The 19,765-nt window shown below is 44.4% G+C and overlaps 1 protein-coding gene across 4 annotated transcripts in view; it reads left to right on the top strand.

The window, feature by feature from the left end:
• The first annotated feature begins 1,901 nt into the window (after positions 1-1,901).
• lpp (LIM domain containing preferred translocation partner in lipoma) overlaps positions 1,902-19,765 on the top strand; it is a 178,832-nt gene continuing 160,968 nt past the window's right edge. For 3 of the 4 annotated variants that reach the window (XM_030726934.1, XM_030726933.1, XM_030726936.1), the window contains exons 1-2: positions 1,902-2,062; positions 10,329-10,409. The gene's annotated coding sequence lies outside the window, so the exon portion shown is untranslated. Of the gene's footprint in view, positions 2,063-8,021; positions 8,155-10,328; positions 10,410-19,765 lie in introns of those variants that run through there. The other variant, XM_030726935.1, reaches the window with a different exon arrangement.

A 19,765-nucleotide genomic window follows, 5' to 3' on the forward strand; every position in this document is an offset into this window, starting at 1 on the left:
TCACAAATATGTAGAATATCATGTAGAAGAATGCAAATCATTTAAGCTTTATATTTAATACAAAATATCACAGGGACAGCACACCCAAACGAGTCTTATTTTACTTTGGTCCCAGCAGCAGGTTACATTTACATGTTGTTTCAGTTGTTTCTCTGTGAGCCTTCAGGAACTGACGAGTCCGCTTCTGCTTCTCCGAAAACAACCATTTCCCAGTTTTGCTTGAATAGAATTTATGCTGCTACACAGTTAAGGGCATCCTGTTTGCCTGACTGGACTGCAGGCAGACACCTGGAGCTGTGGGTTTTATTTGTCTTTTAACTTCATTAATGTGTTTATTTTAATCATTTCTGTGCTTCTCGGGACTGTTTTGTTGCTTGCTGTGCAGCACTTTGATCGGCATCCGTTGTGTTAAATGTGACCCACACTATTGTAATAAGTGTAAAATGTTGTTTGCCATCATCTCCCTGAAATAAGCAAGTACTTCCTGAAAAAGAACTTCCCTGATTGGCCTCATGCCTTGCACTGAGGCCTGCATATATCGTTCAGCACTAATGGTGCCTTCACAGATGTGCAGGTTACCGTATCATGGATCGTCATGGATGCTCACTATGTGTTGATTACAAACCGGGTTGGATTGGTCAGATCTCAGGGCCGCTTTCCTCTCAGTCCACCTTAAAAGAGCTCAGCTCCGGAGAAGGCAGCAGCGTTTCTGGGCCTGAGTGTGTTTTTCACTTTCACATTTGAGCACTGTGATTATTACTGTGTTTAGTGGCAGTGGTGCAGTGGGTAGGCGCTCGCCTTGCAGCCGGAAGGTTGCAAATTCAAGCCCCTGTCCCTGCGCTGCGTTGTGTCCTTAAACCACTTAAACCACATTGCCTAATGGTAGCTCTGGCTGCATGAGCGCAGATACTCGTCTCTGGATGAGTGATCTGGAACCATCATTTCATTGTGCGCACAATGAGTTGAATCCAATCTATTACATATTTGAGCTACTTTCCCGTGCAGCCATTCACAGGATGGTGAAACTGTTACTTCTGAAAGCCAAGCCTCAACCTGTCTGGGATGACAAATATATTTTTCTAATATCAATTCACATTACTAATTAACTTTGTTAGTTAGGAGATGTTCTCCCAGGTGCATTACTCAGCATTTGCTGGGCCTCAGATCCTTTGGAGCGACTGAACTGGACTGAGTATTGCTGGTGCCTTCTGGAGCATTTTTAATAGAATTATCTGAAAAATAATGTGGCTGGCTGCTTTTACTGTCTTCTGCATTTGCACTAATCAGCAGGTGTCTGTGTCGCATCCATACAGTTCATTATTAATAATGAATAATGAAGCTAGCTAGCATTAGCCGAAAACTAAAAAGCTAAAATAAAACACTCACAATGGCCACACCCACCTTTTATATACAGTGTATGGCTGAGCCCTGCTGAAGGTCAAAGAGAGGACAGAAGATGTAAAAAGGTAACTTCTTTAGGTCTGTTTCCAGAGTACCTGGGCAATGACGGCCCTACTTTCTTTTGTTTTTTTACTACTGCACTGAATTTCAGCTGCTATGGATTCCTCCACAAAGTATGACTGTATGTCCCTCCCGGCCTTCCACAGAAACGGCCCAGGAGCTCAAGGTGCTCCAAACTCACGTTTGTTTGAACCTCTGACCTGCACCCCCCTTGACTTCATAGTATTTGGACTAGACAGGATTTGGAGGGCCCGTTCTGGCCCCCTAGCCACATGTTGGACACCAAGTCCCTGGATTGTGCCTTTATTGAATTTTTAGGTGTTGTTCCTGTTGATATGTTGCAGTTATCCCTGCATGGACTGAGCTGGCAGACTGTTTGCTGGCGGAGCGCGCGGCGGTGCGCACGGACGCAGCCGTGTGCGCACTGAGGGCCGCGCTGTTTTGGCCTGCTGCCTTACATGGGCAAACCTCTGATGTGACTCAGACGAGCTGGAATTTCAGCGTGACGTCACTGCCTACAACTCTCCCAGAATTTGGATCAAGTAGTTTTCACTTTTTTGGTGGGATTTCAGCCCCGGTGTTAGATTTCCTAGAAAGCGAGGTAAGTGAAACTGTACGTCGCAGCTTTTTAAACACACGGGCGGTTTCCGGTGCAGTTTGACGTGTGGCTAGTAATAACCCGGCTCCGGGGCAGTTCGTGCTCACTTTGTTCGGCCTTGTTGGGATGTAGTTTGGATTTTGCTGCAGCTCGGATGGGTTCACAGCGAGGGCGTGGACTCGGTATCACGGCCCGGGCCGGCGGGACTGTAACCCGGCGATACTAAGAGGGCTAACTGTCGCTAGCTGGTGCCGAGCTGGACTCAGTCAGGCTCTGAAAACACGTTCAAATCTGTGAAGCGGCTCATTTGACTGCAGGAGACTCGGGGCGTCTCTGCGGGCTCGTGGATTTAGCACAGTGGTTTACTGCAGAGCAATGCGGAAGACACCAGAGACCCCATCTGAAGGGGAACGTGTCGCTACTTTGACTTTAGAGCGCCCATAAACTTCCGTTTGCTAAGAGTGAGTTAGTTTCTCACTGCCCGCTGGACACGTTTGTCTCGGCTTCGCCACGTTGTTGAAGCACTTTTCATATTCGTGTGAGTTACAAAGTAACACAAAAGTGTGCTTTGCTGTATTATAGCTACACAAATATGCTTTAGAGTTCAAACGTTTTACTGCCAAGAAGCAAACGTGCAGAAAGAAGCCTTTACGTTACCTGAATGACGTCAGGGACACTTTGGACCGGATGGCCAGGTGAAGGAAGGAAGACACCTTTGAGCAGTGAACCCACATCGTTGTTTTTGCTTTGCAACAAACTCCATCACCTTAGAACCCGCATCCACCCATCCGGGGCTGGATCACGCAGTGGACAGGGCTCAGGGACCCATGCACAGCTGGGGGGCACTCAAGGAAATACATGTTTGGTCCTGAAACCACAGATCACTGTGAACATGTGTGTATAGTTTTAATAAAATGATTTCACGGGTAGAATACAGTACAGTAGTCCATGCTGCGCCTGCCTGTTATGGATGTGATGTTGTATTTATGCAGTAGGCTCACCTTAAACTGATATGCACCTCCCTAAAAATATAAGTACGCATGCTGCAGCCACTGTGATGGGCCTTATTGGTGCCACTCTTTCCTCCTATGTATTTCCAGCTGCTACTACTGCTGCCGAAAAGAATGAATCAGCTGGAGGAGAGAGACTGTGTAAGTCTCAGCACAGCCAGCCTCGGGCATCGGTGCGGATATTTAGTGAGACTGGGATGTCTGAATGACTGTGTCAGCTGTTTGTACAATCAGTTTACAGTTTGGAACTTCTTAAATTGTGCCCCAGGCAAATACCACACATTACATAATAAAGAAGAACTAAAAGTGACACTGAACCGGTCCATCAGTCGATCCATTTTCTCCTGCTTATCCCGGTCCCAGAGGCACCAGTCTAAGCAGAGCTGTCCAGACCTCCGTCTCCCAACCACCTCCTCTAGCTTGTGGGAGTGACACTGAGACATAATCTCCCAGCTTGTCCTGGGTCCTCCACGGGGTATCAGATATGTCCGAAACACCTCTGCTTGCTGCATTTGGTGTGGACGAGCAGCGGCTCTCCTCTGAGCTCCTCCTGAGAGGCCGAGCTCCTCACCTCGTCTCTGAGGGAGAGCTCGGACAGCCTTCAGAGGAGGCTCATTTCTGCTGTTTGTATCCACGATCTCCTTCTTTCAGGCAACACCTCGTGGTCATAGGTGAGGGTAGGAGCTGAGCCGGTAAATCAGCTAAACTGAAATGTAACATTTTTAACAATAAAACTGAACTGAACTGAATTGAAAACAATAAATAAATAAATAAAATTACTGTAGTAACTTTGGTGGCAACTGAAATCCTACAGTGTTTGAGTAACATTAGGCCTGTGTCACCTCTAAATAAGCACACTAACCTTACAGTGCAGCCTCAGCCTCACCAAAGAAATGGGGATCGCATCGAGGGTCAGACGTGCCGGTAATCTGTTTTATTATTGGGACAAAACAGGATGTTTATGTGTCTCAAATATTCCAATAACACACAAACTGAGCTGAAAGGCCCAGGATCAATCATAACAGAAAAAATACTGGAAGTTATTACTTCTCATGAGCATGAATGAAGTGTTTTATGATCATACGTGATGGCCTCTGCACTCCTGTATTCCTGTCTTCTATCACAGTACTGCTGCCGATCCGTGATCATCTTTGAGTTGTACCAGTGCATCCATAGATTCAATTCAATTCAGTTTTATTTATGGAGCGCCAAATCTCAACAGTCACCTCACCGCACTTTATATTGTAAAGACCCTACATTAATACAGAGAAAACCCAACAGTCAAAAACGACCCCCTATGAGCAGCACTTGGTGACAGTGGGAAGGAAAAACTCCCTTTAACAGGAAGAAACCTCCAGCAGAACCAGGCTTAGGGAGGGGGGGTCATCTGCTGAGGGGGGAGAGACAGAGATTAATAACGACTGTCATGAACCGCTGTGCTGGGCAGGCAGCTGAGGACCCCAATGCAGGACACTTGACTCAGGAGTAAACTCAAAACTCAGCTTTATTGCTGGACACGGGGAACTGAACGGGGCGAGGCCAGCAGCATAAACTCAGGAACACAAACACACAGCGATGAGCGCTGATGATGGGGAAACACAGGACTTAAATACAGGAGGGCTGATGAGGCAAAAGGACACGTCTGGTTAACACAGGTGAACATCATAACACTAACGACACAGGACCAAACCAAATACAGCTTAAAACACTGGGTCAAAGAACCCAGGACCATGACAGTAACTAATGATTAAATGCAGAAGTGAAGGCTCTGCCTCCCATTCTACTCTTAAGTATCCTAGGAACCACAAGTAAGCCAGCAGTCTGAGAGCGAAGTGCTCTGTTGGGGTGATATGGTACTATGAGGTCTTTGAGATAAGATGGGGCCTGATTATTCAAGACCTTGTATGTGAGGAGAAGGATTTTAAATTCTATTCTAGATTTAAGGGTCAGCTGCATGTTTCTTGTGAGGCTTGTAAACCTAATGCAACAAAAATATGAGGCATTGTGTCAGTATATGTGGGACAGGGGGCGAGGGCAGCACTGCTGTGCATTTCTCATAACAATATATATATATATATATATATATATATATATATATATATATATATATATATATATATATATATATATATTTGGTTCATTCACCAGAGCATAAAAAATGATCCTATTTAGCTTCAGTTCTAGAATTTCTGAAATTCCTGCGTGGACTGTTTCTCAGACCTGAGTGGGATGGCTGTGCAGGAAATATCTGTAAAAAAGTTGAAAGCAAAATATTTTTGATGATGAAGTTTACCTGAAGCATGCAAACTGCCCTTTTAGAGTGAAGATTAAGCACCTGATAAGATCTCAAAGTAACTGCTGAAATCTGCCTTTACAGTACTGTGAGATCACCGTGAGATTTATTATTATTATTATTATTTATGTCTCTGCATTCCTCTCATCATACATCTCCATCAGTCTGCTGCTGTGTGGTTTTAAAATGCCGGTGTGGTGTACATGAGATTGTTTCTCGGTGAATGTGTGGGTCTCTGCTTTTTACTTTGTGTGTGCTAAACAGCCTTTTGAAAACGCTTCAGGCCCGGCTAGTCTGACGCAACATCTCCGAAACGGCAGTTAACTGGTGCTGTACATCAACTAATTCCTAATATTTTATTTACTCCACTAATACTTGTATCGGTGGCTGGATGGGCCAGCAGATCCAACTGACAGGACACACACGTGTATGTGCACCAGGACAGGGTGCAGGCTGGAGAGCAGAGCGGGGGCAAACAGTGGATGGAGACTTGGTCTTTTCCCTTCCAGATACCTTTAATATGTGCGGTCTGTTGATGTAAGCATACTGAGGCAATACCGCCGTGTTTTGCTTCAAGATTTCCTCAGAAAGTTGACTAAACTGAAACCTTTTATAGCTAAATGGCTTTGACATCATCTTCCTCTTTGTGAGTGAAACAAGTATCTCGGTCCAGGCTGTAGGTATTGTTCTGCCTTGGAATGAAAAAATAAATCTCACTTTCTTCTTTAAAAGGCTGAATTCAAACTTTGACTTGGATGTGAATTTCAAATCAATAACACCAAGGTCCCCCGGGAGAGCTGTCATCAAACCGAATACATCTGCGTCGCTCCGACACATTTTCTACTCAGGCAACATTAAACGGAACTGTCTTTAAAATCTCCGGCTAAAAAGGACTCGTTTGACAGCGCTGATGATGTTAAACTTAAAAGATGAGTGCCTCAGCTGCCTTTGAGCCTGGGCCCCCCTGGTAGGTTTAGTCAACTTATTCCACTGTTTGTGTTTCTTGGCATATTTTAATGAGGATGTCCTTCTCTGGAAGGAACAGTGGCAGTTTCTCATACTCAAACAGTTCTAGAGGAGATGGCGGGCTTATAGGAAACACCACCTATATAAACTACGAGCACCAACATCCAGTGTGGACCACTAAAAATGAACACAGAGCGTCTGATTATCCTTTAATAACAGTTATTAACACAAACCTGACAAACTCTCCTGAAGATAATTAGTTATAACTACACAGCGTTATAAAAAAGTATGTGTCGTGTATGGTTCATTTATCTTGTTATTCTTAATGTTGTCATTTTATACCACAATTTTATATATATATATATATATATATATATATATATATATATATATAATTCCCCATTCGCCCTGTGGGCGGTCTTTGCCCTCCAAGCTGAGGTCCTCTACCAGAGGCCTGGGAGCTTGAGGGTCCTGCGCAGTATCTTAGCGCTCTTCTAAACAGAGATCTCGGATGTTGTTCCAGGAATCTGCTGGAGCCACTCTCCCAGTTTGGGGGTCACTGCCCCGAGTGTTGCGATTACCACAGTGACCACTGTTACCTTCACCTTCCTCATCCTCTGTAGCTCTTCTCTGAGCCCTTGGTGTTTCTCCAGCTTCTCGTGTTCCTTCTTCCTGATGTTCCCGTCACCAGTTTGTCCGTCTGTATCTGGAAGTCCCACTGGGTCTTAGCTCGGTCATTCTTGACCACCTGTAGGGGCGTATTAAATTTTGACCTCAGGACTTCCAGGTCATACTCAGCACAGATGTTCCTGTATACTATGCCGGCCGCTTGGTTATGGTGTTCCAGGTATGCCCTGCCTGCTAGCATCTCACACCCCGCTGTTAGGTGCTGGATTGTCAGTCTGAATGACATTCTGATGTTGTTCCTGTAGATCCGGTGGTGTGGATCAGTGAATCGATGTCTTGTTCACCCAGTCTTGTTGATGACCTGGCTGAGGGGATTCAGGTCTATGCAGAACAGCAGTGGGGACAGAGCATGTCCTTGGGGGAGATGGTGACTTGTACAGTTGGCCTCTGATGAAGGCTCTGAGGGTTCTGTTGACCTTAATTTCATATCCATCTACATATTAACACATTTGCAGTAATGATATAATCTGAGACTGCATCATTATTATGCAGGGGGACGTCTGCTTCCAGATTATTTAGTGATGTTTTCTTGAGAACCTCAAGATGATGTCTGCCAGTTTTTCATATTCCTGCATCCGGATCTGGATCAACTCAAAACCTAATCTTTCAAAGTTGGGCTCAGCTCCACCTTTGCACATATTTTTCCATAACTTTTTGAGTCATCCTGCTAACTTCAAACACCCCAGTTTGAACCAGTCAGACTGCCTCGTGTTCAGAGGGAAGAATGAGTGTCTCACAGTGTTGTACCTTTTTAGGGGCTAAAATTCCCATATATTCCAGAAGAAACTTCCTTAATGAATGAATGAATGAATGCCTTTATTATTATTATTGCACCAAATGCAGTGAAATTAGGATGGATATGTGAAAAGAAGATTTAAAAGTATAGATTGTTTGGAACAGATAATGACACAGTTTTCTACCAGCCCTGTGATGCAACCTCCAAAGCATAACATCGACATGTCGGTGCCCATTCCTGCTGCGCTCGCAGGTCAGGGTGTGACATGCAGCAGGCTGCTTTTCCTAATACTTCTGCCTGTCTCTCATTTAAGCCAAAAGCGCTCTGTAGGATCATTCGGGGTCGTCCCTACACCTGCAGGACTCCAGCATCACTGAAGCCTTTGCAGGGGAGCTTTTATTTTGTAAGTACTTGCAGTGTCTGTGGGATAAATGCTGTGTGTTGATTTCAGATACGCTGGACCCCAGAACTGGTGCTAATCATGCGGTTTACAGTATGCAGTTAATATTCATTCAGCAGAAGCTGCAAATAAAAAGCAGCACAAATGTTATATTTTTATATCACATGGAGACCTAAGTCATCAGTTTGATATTTAATGTAATGATGTCTTTGAGAAGCTGTAGGAAATCTGAACCTAGATTTGCTGCACGAGCACCTCACAGCTTTTTTTTTTTTTTGTATAAATTATTGAGGACTTTTTTTAAAGTAATGAAAATATTTGAAGGTCTTATTGAAAACAGGTTTGAGGAAACAGTTTAAAGAGGGAAATGTGGAAATACAGAAAACCTTCCTGATTGTATATCAGAATGCAGCACAGCTCTTGGCTCCAAGTCCCTCTGACCCCTGCAGTGCTGTGCAAAAGTCTCGAGTCACCCTTCAGTCCTTAAGATTCTGTTAGGAAAATGGGTGCAGAGAATTATAATTATGCAAACATAGAGGTCAAAACAGGGTTTGTACAGTTTGACCATGACCTCCTTTATTCTCCAGCACAGCCTGCGCTCTCTGAGCCAGCCTTCTGTCTCTGCTGTCTCTTCAGGAACAGTTCTCCAGGCTTCCTGAAGCTCTTCTGTGGATGTTCTGTTCCCTGTCGAGGTCCTGTGTCAGCTCTGTGTGGGACTGCTTTCTTGTTTCTTAAGGACGTGGCTTTCAGAGACTCTTCATGTGATGTAGATAGTTATAGTTATAGACCTCACACTTCTTCTTCTGTCCTCCACTTGTCCAGTTTCCTCAGTTTTAAGGACATACAGTTTTCAGCTAACAGCTCTTTGAGAATCACTTTGTTGGTGCAAAGATTATTTTATGTCTGTCAGACTAATAAAGTGTCTAAATGTAGAATTTAAACTGGTTCATTATGTGTAGAGACAACATGGTTCAATTAGGTCCTTTTTTATCCTTAAACGAGTCATCGGTCAGGATTCAGTGACGTCACAAATTAATGAAACATTCCTCTGAAAATGCTCAGGTACAAGAACCGGACTGAAGACGAGTTAAAAAACACCTCGAAGAACCACTGAGGCCCGGAGTGTGTGTGTGTGTGTGTGTGTGTGTGTGTGTGTGTGTGTGTGTGTGTGTGTGTGTGTGTGTGTGTGTGTGTGTGTGTTTGTTAAAATGCAGAACTGTTTTGTCAGTAACATTTTGACAGTTATGGAGCCCTGTGAGTTTACTGATCAGAAATCAGATAAAAAGAATGTATTTGACTTATATATTATTCATATATAAGTATATATAAAATATATTATTAGCAGAATAAACGCTGGTTAGTGCAGCCTTGCGTTTGTACTAATCCCTGAATGACAGTACTGCAGATATGATGTGACCTGGATAAATGGGAGCACATGGGCGTGACCATGTGACCAGCATTAAGGACTCCGTGCTGCCTTCTTGTTGGCTGGTTAAGTTTTCTGAAGCTGTCAATAATTTGTCACAATCTGTCTGTGGTTTCAACTTTGAGCCTCGCTGTGTGACGTAGGGTGACCGTTTTGGAGACCTGAATGGTGTTGGTATATGTGGATTTAGTTTCTAGTCGTGGCTTTCTGACTGAAGTGTGGGATCATCATCATCATCATCAGAGGTCAGACCGGCCGGGGTCTGAGCGCGCCCGTTAGGGTCTGCCGTGTGTTACGGCTTGATGCCCAATCCCTACAGAGTAATGTGATGCTTCACCTGCACGTGATGGCCAGTGCAGATAAATTGGTCCTTCACCTGTCAGGCACACACTTATATTGAATTGTAGTCTGTTAGTTCTCTCTGTTAAATAATTGTTGCGCTGTGGTGAAATATTTTCGGCGGTGTCACTTGTCAGCGTTGTTTTCCCTGCTCTCCGTCTTTGCTGTGAGGTATTGCTCCCAGCGGGGTGACAGGTGCCTGACAGACTCAAATTTAAATGGACAACCTGCACTTAGATTCATACAGGATTTATAGGAAACCTGCCCAAGCTTCATCCTTCCACTGATGAACAACACAGTCATCTGTGTGATGACAGGACCTACTCACCGTGGCAGTGTGGGTCCTGCACAGCACAGTTAAACATGTGTGATCCTTCTGAGTAACGCAGAGTTGTTGTTTTAAATTTCTCAGTGTCGGCGGATTTCAGCGTGCGACAGCCAAGGGCCGCATCGTCTCCCAGAAACATTAGAGTGACATCAAAGTGGAGGAAAGGTAAGAGAGCTTTTAGCTGTACCTTTGACACGTTGCTGTGTTTTCTGTCACGTGGTTTTAGGGCTTGATTGGAAGGTTAAGTGCACTAACTTCCAGACTCTGCAAACTCAGGGCCAAGTCGCTCTGCAGAGAAGCAGCAACACTGACTCCTGCAAATGTATGGGAAAAAATACACCTCAGCTTAACATTTGTCAGTGGAGATGCATTGTGGGTAATGTAGGCACTGTGCAAACTACTTAATTTTTTCCCCACACTGTTATTTGGCAGGGATCAGATCCAGTCTGAGGAAGTGCAGCGTTTCCCACACAGACTTTACTTTGGCGGGTGTTTGGACTCATCATCATTGTTTTTCCTGTTTGATACTGAGACGCCACCAAGGGTCCATTCGCTAATGAACGGTCTACTTGGTCTTATGCTGAAAGTTCAGCTGCTGTTAGCCGGCTGGCTCTGGTGATACCGGTGACTAAGACAGCTGCAGGCCGCCTAGCGAGCCCTTCCTCCTTCAGATAGATCTTCTGATCGTCTCAGCTCGAGCTGATTGTTTTATGCATAGTATTTTGTGTACATAATCAAGGTTCAAATTGGATTGATCGCTCGGCACTACTCTAACTTCACTGTGGACAAAAGCCGGTGGTAGTACTCTAACCAGAGGCTGCGTCCAGCACGTCGAGCTCCAAGGCTGCAAAGCAGAATGAGGACTGTCACCTGCAGTCCAGCATTGCCGATTTTTGCTCCGTGGAAAGCTCGGGTGCACCTCTGCGCTGCCGCCCGAAATACAGTCCAATCCTGTGTGAAAGGCTGAAGTTGCATCAGACTTTATGGTTTACCTCTTTGTAAGAAGGAGTCGTGAAGTTTGTGAGGCTCACAGGTGCTGGTGTTTTTTACAGTCAGGGTGGAGGCTGTGTGATTTAACTGTTCAGAAGGTGTCCTTCAGAAAAGCTTCGCCGCATTAGAAACGAGGGAAGTGAAACAGAAAATGAGTGTCTTTGAGTGGTCTGCTCCTGTGGGGTTTGAATGAAGTGGGCTGTGCTGTTTCAGGAAATGAGCACTCTCAAGCCAAGTTGCTCCTCAGTACGCTCCCAGTCCATGCAGGGCGGTGCACCGGCTGCTTAGCAGCTGACCTATGGCACTCACGGGGAGTAATCAGACTTTAATTACACCCTCTTAATCACTTGAAAACAATCTGTGCGACACCCCCGCTCCTCACAGCACGTGGGCCGTCTTTACCTGCTAACCCGGCCCTGCTTTCCTGATGCATAAAAAATGAATTATATCAAAATTCATGTGCTTTTTTTTTTTTCTTCAATTTGTGGTGCACTTTTAAGCCCACTCATCTTACATCCCCATAGTTTATTACTTTTTACTGTACTCTCTTAATTCTAAGAGCTGATAGGCCAGGCTCACAGTGTCACCATCTTCGGTCAGACTGAACCCAAAACAATGTGAAAAGTCTACAATCATCATTATTATTCCAAGTGAAAGGTATGCACCGCAGAACTGGCTCCACGGAGTGACTCTGGCTCACAGAGTATGGCATTCCAAGCTAAAAGCAAACCAAACTGATATTGCCCTCCAATACCGTCTTCATATTTTCTCCATATTTGGAAGTGTTTACCTCCTCATGATGGTTGACAGAGGTTGGATGAGGGGATGTGAGTCATTTCAGCTGCATGAGGCTTTCTGGGGGTGAGAGGAGTCTTCCAAGTCACTGCCATTTAGTGAAGCTAGCAGTTTGTGTGCTTCAGTGATCTAAAGAGAAACTGTGAGTATCATAATGTGCTTAATTTATCATGTAACCACTTAATGAAGCTTAAGTAGCTGCTTCAGACGTGGCTTTTCTGCGTATGGCGGGGCTGCTTTTGGGAAACCTTTCTCATGATTATTATGGATTGATTTGGATTGTTTCTCTGGCTCAGCAGATATTTTGGGAAAGTGTTAAAAAGTTGAGATGAGCGCGGCGCTGCAGTGACACATTTTTGTGACTTTGTAGGCAGATGTGTGAGTAATGTGAGAAAGATGTGCTGTGTCTTCTTAAACAGCCCGTCTGTGTTCCTGTGGATGTCCTGTGGTTCAGTGTGAGTGAGTGAGGGGCAGCTCAGGTCATTGAAGGATTCTGGTTGTGCAAACAGCCACTCTCACTGATAGCTACACCTTAACAGGTCTGACCTCCCTTCTGGCTCCTACTTTCACACTTCAAACACTTACTGGCAGCTGCCCGGCACTTTTTCTCCACTTCACAAGTGGAGGAAGCGGTAAATGATTTTGCTTAGCTGAGGGCTGAGGCTGCTGATTTTAGTGATGGTGTGGTCTGATTATCTAATTACTTCCATCGTTAAATGACACGGGGACTCTGTAAGCCTTTAAACCTTGGAGGTAAACTGCCTGTGTAAATGTTTCTTTTTAACTTTGATTTTATTCTGCATGCTTGCACAGCTTAGAAAATATTCTGTATTTATTTGTTTGAGGTTATCATGAATACCAGCAAGAAAAAAAATGTATTAAATATTACGTAGATCCCTTTTTGTGGGAAAAACCTCTCTGACCTGTCGGGGGATGGACACGCGACCTTTCAGGGTGTGCTGTGATAGCTGGATGCTGGTGTGCAGCAGCTCTGCTGCAGGAGGTTCTGAAACGTGCTGAATGGGAACAAACATGGAGATAAAAGTATAACTTTAAGGGGAAAAGCCTTGAAACCTTATCCTGGCCCAAAGTCAGCAAACCTCCGCAGCAGGTTTTATTGATTCTAACCTGAGAATCTGCACATGGCCCAGACACAAGCCAGCATTAAAAGCCACAGCCGTGTGCCTCTGATTGTATTTTCAGGTGAATTTCCTTTTCTTTTTTTCTGTGTAATAGAGCTGCGGTCGCCTGAAGGCACTTGATCTTGTAGAGACTCTACAGTAATGACAAAGCCCCACAATCAGGCAGTTCACTATGAGCAGCACTTGGCGACAGGAGGACAGAAAAACTGCGTCTCTAACAGGAAGGAGTCCGTGGCGGACCCCCGCTCCGAGAGCGCTCCGCCAGCACGAACCCCCACCGAGGCAGCGCCCTCCCTGATGTCCTCATAAGGGAATCATATTGAGTTTTCTTTGCCCTTTTAAACATACTTTAAGAAGTTTGTGGTAAAAATCAGATCATTATGTAATATGATATTATACTGCAGCACACTTCTAACTAACCAGGCAGCTCATTCTTTCTCCTGACACTTTCTTTAAAGAGATAATGTATTTGGGGTCAGCCTGAAAGAAAGGCACATGGATTGTAAAAGTGAGGTCAGAGGTCAAAGGTGGCATGATATTTTAAATCTTTGTACGGTGCTTTCTCTATGTTGATAATACACACTGTACTTGTAAGAATCATAGTTTCTAATTTTGCATCAGTCGTGAGGTTGGCCTTGAAGACTTTTGTGCATGGAAGCCAGATTTGAACGGATTAACATGACCTCTGACCTCTGCCCCTACAAAGTTTTATCAGAACTCAGTTAAAGCTTTTTGAGCCATCGTGTTTACAGACAGGCAAAAACTTGACGCCCTCGGCGGAGGCCATGATGATGTGGGCCCCGGATCCTGAGGCAGACTCGGACCTGTGGCGTGGCCCACCGTTAACCACTGGTCTGGATCACGGTGGTGACACTTTGGTTTCACCTGCGCTCTCACTGCAGCGCTTTTATTCCCCAACGATCAGCCGGTCGTTTTAATGGCACTGATATTTACAGGAATGGATTTAGGACCCGTTACCTTGCCAAACATAAGTTTATGTATCTTCCTGACATTTCTGACCATTTACTAAATAAAAACCTCCCCAGCTCTAAAATGTATGCTGGACAAACCTCGACCAGCTCCATAATGATCTTAAATAAATATTCAGCTACATCCCAGGGTGGGTTGTAAGCCAGCAGGGACTAAGCGTCGGGGCCTTTTGTGAAGTTTTTGTATGAAACTGCAGCAGATAGTGTGTTTGGTTACATGAACTCTTTTGTGGAGCTGTAAACAGAATAATGCTGCCGCGTTAAAGCCTCCTACTTTGGCTTGTTTTGCTGCAGCTGCACTCGCGCTGGAAGAATGTGTTGAGCTGGTTTAATAAGCAGTGACACATGCCCATCACGGTGTTACATCAGTCTGTAGGGGCAGCTCTAATACTCTTAAAAAGGCTTAATCTGGGCTCGCTCTGCGCGTATCCTTCATTTCGTGATGCTGGCACGCCCAGATTGGGGGAGATTGTGTCTGTTTTCTTTTTTCTAAAGTCAAGTCTTCCAAATGAATCTCGTCAACAAATTAAGGCATGATTAACAGGAGCAATTACACTGAGGAGCCAACTGAGCTGAGGAGAATCAAGCTAAAGTGGAGGAGATTATCTTTCTTATTAAGGAGAATCACTTTAGGGTTTGATTGCTTTCTGTTTTTCCGTTGAACTCCTGTTTACTCTGTAACTAATGATGTTTTCTTTGCAGCCGGTTTCCTGTGCCGCTCCGACCTTTGGAGTGCAGATCGAACTCACGTTTAGTGGAGCTCCCGGTTCCTCTCGTGGCATTGGCACCGATAGGCGTCACATCCTGCAGAATTACTCGAGCTTTGGAGCGCGTGCAGTTTGGGTGAACTCAAAATGCTTTATTCATACGTCAGGATATTCTCGGTGCATGTGTTCCCTCACGGCCCACGCTGAATTTTCTTTCTTCCCGGTCGTGCTGGACAGAGCGAGTCGATAAACGATCTCAGACACATTATTTTTTATTCAGGAGACTCTGAGCTTTAGCCGGGCCCTTCATTTTACTGCTGTATCTGCAGCCCAGTCGTCACCTGTTGAAGGTCTCGGGCATGTTGAAGTTCCTCGACGCTTCGCCTGCACTCAGTGTTTGCTTTCCCAATATCGTGCTTCATGCTGCGATCCTCCTTCATGTTTGGCATGTTGTCAGCTTTGTGCTGATTTGTTTGGCCAGGCATGTATAACATATTTCATATAACATATTTCATAAGAATGAACTTTAGTGTAAATTGACTGTTTCAGCCTTGTTGTAAAGCTCGTCCGTTTCCTCCGTAAGCTGCCCGTGAACGCTCGGCTCCTGAGGCCACGTCCTTCGTTCTCTCGAGTTCAGGTTTTTCCTCAGTTTGTTAGATTTAGTTCCCCGTGAATCTGCATCAGGACCTGTCGGTGTGTGCGACCTCTGCTTGGACTGAAAGCTCCCTGCATGCTGAAGGAGATCTGGATCCAGATTAGTTTGATGCTTTCTTGAGTCCTTATTTCAGTTGTTTATGTATTTGTGAAGACATGCTGTGAGATCACTCTGTGGGAACAAATTATACCTAAAAATCCATCAATACTGATCAGATGGACGGTTAATCAGGACTAGGTTGGACCAAACTCCACCTCTGATCAAATTCATAGCTTCCCTCACAGAAGGAAAAATGAGCCTAAAAAATCAGAAAAATATTATCTGAAAACATTTTGGTAGTTTTAATTGATCAGTTCCAAACACCGATTAAAAACCTAACGAGAGAGGCTGAGGTCGGCTCAGGATGCGTTTTAATTAAACCTGTAGCTGGTTACAAGGGAAGAGAGAGGTTTACAGCTTACAGGAAACTCCAAAACATGAACCACAACCTTATTTTCTGAGTGATAACAGAGCGAGCTGAAAGAAGGGAGGCCCGTCTCTGAAATGATTTATTGAGACTGCTTGGGTTTTTTTGTGGGCACTTCTTTCTGCTCGAGCTCAACAAAACATTGTCAGATTCCTCTCTCATGCCCTTCCCAGCCTTTGTTTTTGAAATTCCCATCTTTTTTTCTATTGATTTTCGTACTAGTTTATGCTTTCTCAGTTTCTGGAACACAGGAGGGACTTGCTCAGGAGCAGGGACTTTTTTGAACCACAGCCAAGAAAACCAAACTAGAATTTTTTGATTGCTGGAATAATGTGAACGTTCCTGAAAGGGTTCCCTCCACAGTTCCTGTTGTCTAAAATATTTCACGAGTCCGGTTCCCAACTGCCAGCCTTTCTTTAACAACCTGCACGTGAAAAATCCTCAGTAAACCTAAACAGCATTTACATCATTTTTTTGCAGCGCTTCATAAGTACAGGAGATAGCCACATGAAACTTTGAGTGACAAAAACCACGTTTAATCAGTTTTACACCCACTCCAAGTGTCAGTCTGAAGCCAGGACCTGTTCCTCTGTAACCAGCTGTGAGCGTCGGTGTGATGGATCCATCATGGTTTGATGGTGGAGCAGAGACCAGCAGCAGCACCCGGAGGTGTGATCTGTTCTGAGAATCCACTGAAAGGCCTCCGCTTTACCTGCATTTTGATGCCAGGCTCATCTTCTAGCTGTGATTTCTTTTATATTAACATCATTTTCTGATTATTTTAATCCTTGCAAAAATGTAGCTTAGGGAGGTCAAAGGTTTCTCATGTTGTGTGTAACAGTTTGGACAGATCATGTGATCTTACATGCGTACATAATGGTCCTGGTACTCCATCGATCCCGTGCCCTTCTGTGTGCTCAGAGAGGGAACGAGGACTCAGGACTCAGAAATGCCGCATAAACACCATGAATTAAAAAGCACTAAATTCCACCTCTGAGTACTTCAAAGGCCTGCAGCTTAGAAAATATTCAGTGAGGGGAATATTTTTGCATTACTGTGCAACAAAGATCAGCTGATCGTGAGGGAGTTGATGGGAGAGGTACGGATCGATTGATTTATTTTATCTTTCATGGAGGGACCCAGTTTCATGACACATTCCACACAGTGAAGTAGGAGAAGTGCCCCGATCATTTAGGATCAGCTGCTGCTAAATGATTAATCTCAGATTAGACAGAAGCTCGAGGCTAATGGGACACTTTACACTTGCCTGGCATGCAGTGACAGATGCTGGCCTCCAAAGACCAACAAATTACTGAAGCGTGCAGTTGGCAAAACACGGGGCTGTTAATGAGGTGCCGGAACATTTAAACTCCGAAGCAGAAAACAGACCGGAATGACGAAAGGATGGAGAATCCAGATTCTGCTTTTGCATTCCAGCGTATGGTGAAACCAGTCAGTTTGAATATTATCAGCAGTCTGAATTACCTGAAGCTTTTGTAATTGAATCAGAATCAGAATCAGAAGGTTTTTATTGCCATATGGGTGAACAGGTTCACAGCATTAGGAAATTGCTGCGGTACTTCGTGCTTACAGAAAAAAAAACAAATAAGTATAAAAACTATAAGACAATATACAAGTATACAAATTGCAAATATACAGAGATATTAGAGCTATAACTATAGCACAATATTACAAAATTACAAAATATACAGTGCAGAGACTAATTAAAAGATAAAAAAATGTAGACTATATTCCACTAATATGTACATCAGTGCAGTCAGACAGGTGCATAGACATAGGGTCATCAGCGTTTGTGGAGGGTGGTGGTAACAGTCTTAGGGTAATTGTTCATGAGTCCAACAGTAACAATGTAACCTGTTTTATTTTTTTTGTAAAATCCTGTAGGTGCCTCTTTGTTCTCAAAAGGTGAATGAGACTCTAAATCACTGTGATGGGGGATGCCGTCGAACAAGCCTCCTCTCGATGCTGATTGAGTGCGGAGGAGGCACGGGAGGAAGTGGCTGGTAAAACCTGATGGTTTGGAGAGGATCTTGGTGCTCGCTGCCAGTGTGCGAGAAGTTAAGGCAATGCTTAACTGACTGGCAGGAGTTTTGATCTTCCACAACATCAGGCTCAGTCCAATTCCCAGTCTTACTGTGTCATCCTAACTCTGACTGTGGTGTCAGCAGTTCAAGTTTTACCCCATCACTCCTTGAAGGAGCCGCACTAGCAGAGCTTCATTTATCGGTCTCCCGTGCATATTTCACTCGGCTCATCGGCAGGATTAATTGGCAACAAGTCCCCTGCGGTCCAAGAAAGCCGTTACCTACTGACCCAAATCATTCTCCTGACTGGAAGCCACTGTCTCTGCTCCAGCAGCCGTACAGTCTTCCTGTATCCTCACACTCGTACATCATAGCTTTGGTTTTCTGTTTCTGCGATAAGCAAGCTGTGGGCGTGCAAAAGAGGGCGTGGCAGGTTATTTGTTACCCTTGAGGCCATTTTTGTGGTATTTCTGTGTAACATTTTGGGATTAAGCAAATGCATCTTCTGATTTTAACTTGAGATTTGGAGCTCATTCATGTTAGCGTGGTAGCCTCTCTTCAGGAACGGATGCACTTTGATTTCAGGCCGGTTCAGGTTTCCCCTGTTTGCAGCAGAACTGAGCAAACAAAGCATCAGCTGAAGAGCATGTTTGCTTTGACAGGTTGGAAATGTGAGCGCCTGGGATGGGCGGTGCCGTCCCAACAGCAGATTTATTGAGTGGATTGATGACTTTTGTACTGAATTAACGGTCCTGAATTGTAGTTATTTGCCACAGTCGCAGTAAAGCTGCAGCCATGCTCCAGTCGTTGTGCAGATTTTGTAGAAGATGAGAATTTTTAAAATGTTAAAACATTTTCAGAAGTTTGATTTCAGCGATATCATTAAATCATAGAACAACATGAATAAATTGCAGGTCGAGTGTTTTTTGTTGTATGTGGTAATTCTTTATTTTGGCTGGTAATGACACTGATTTACTGGCCTCTGAAACAATACATCGAGGCCGAGGCTTAACTAAATGGAAACCATTTATCCGCAGAGATGCTGAGAGCACTAATGCAGCAAGGTTCAGACTCTAAAGCACCGCTAATGCTGTTACATGTATATGGGTAGAGGTGGAGGGGCCTTCCATCTATAACATAAAGAGAAAGCTTCTGTGCCGTCCACATTTGCATTTACTTACACTGTTCTCGGATCTAATACATCAGGGGTCAAAGGGTATGGCCTGAGTCTTAGCGACTTGGCCCAGAATCCGCTTGGTTAATGGATTATCCAATTTTGCATTATATACTGTTGCGTGTACGGCGTGCAGCCACCCTCAGCACTGATATCCAGCGTTTCCATGTAATATGGCTTTGTTGTTATTAGAGCTCCCTGATGGGTTTAAGCTCAGGGTGAGAGGGGCCTTCCGTGTCGGGTCCGAGGTCACTTTTGTTATCATCGGGCAGATCCGGTACATTAGAAGTATTCCCTAATCTCCAAATCCCTCTGCTGGCCCAACTTTCATTTGTTGTAGAAGCGTCAAATTAAAAAGAGCCACATTAACCAAAGCCCGAGATTTGTTTTGCCACTTTTTAGGGATTGCACTTGTTGGCCTCGAGCTCTAGTCTGTGTAAATTTTACTCTTTTTCTGCTGATGATTAAAGCATTGAGAAATAAGCCTTGGGCATTTTTGTAGCATCTAGAGTTTATCTCTAAGAAAAATGGTTATTTTAAAGTTTTGGTTTTAATAAA

Source organism: Archocentrus centrarchus, chromosome 4, assembly GCF_007364275.1.
Source record: "Archocentrus centrarchus isolate MPI-CPG fArcCen1 chromosome 4, fArcCen1, whole genome shotgun sequence".
NCBI classification, from domain to species: Eukaryota; Metazoa; Chordata; class Actinopteri; order Cichliformes; family Cichlidae; genus Archocentrus; species Archocentrus centrarchus.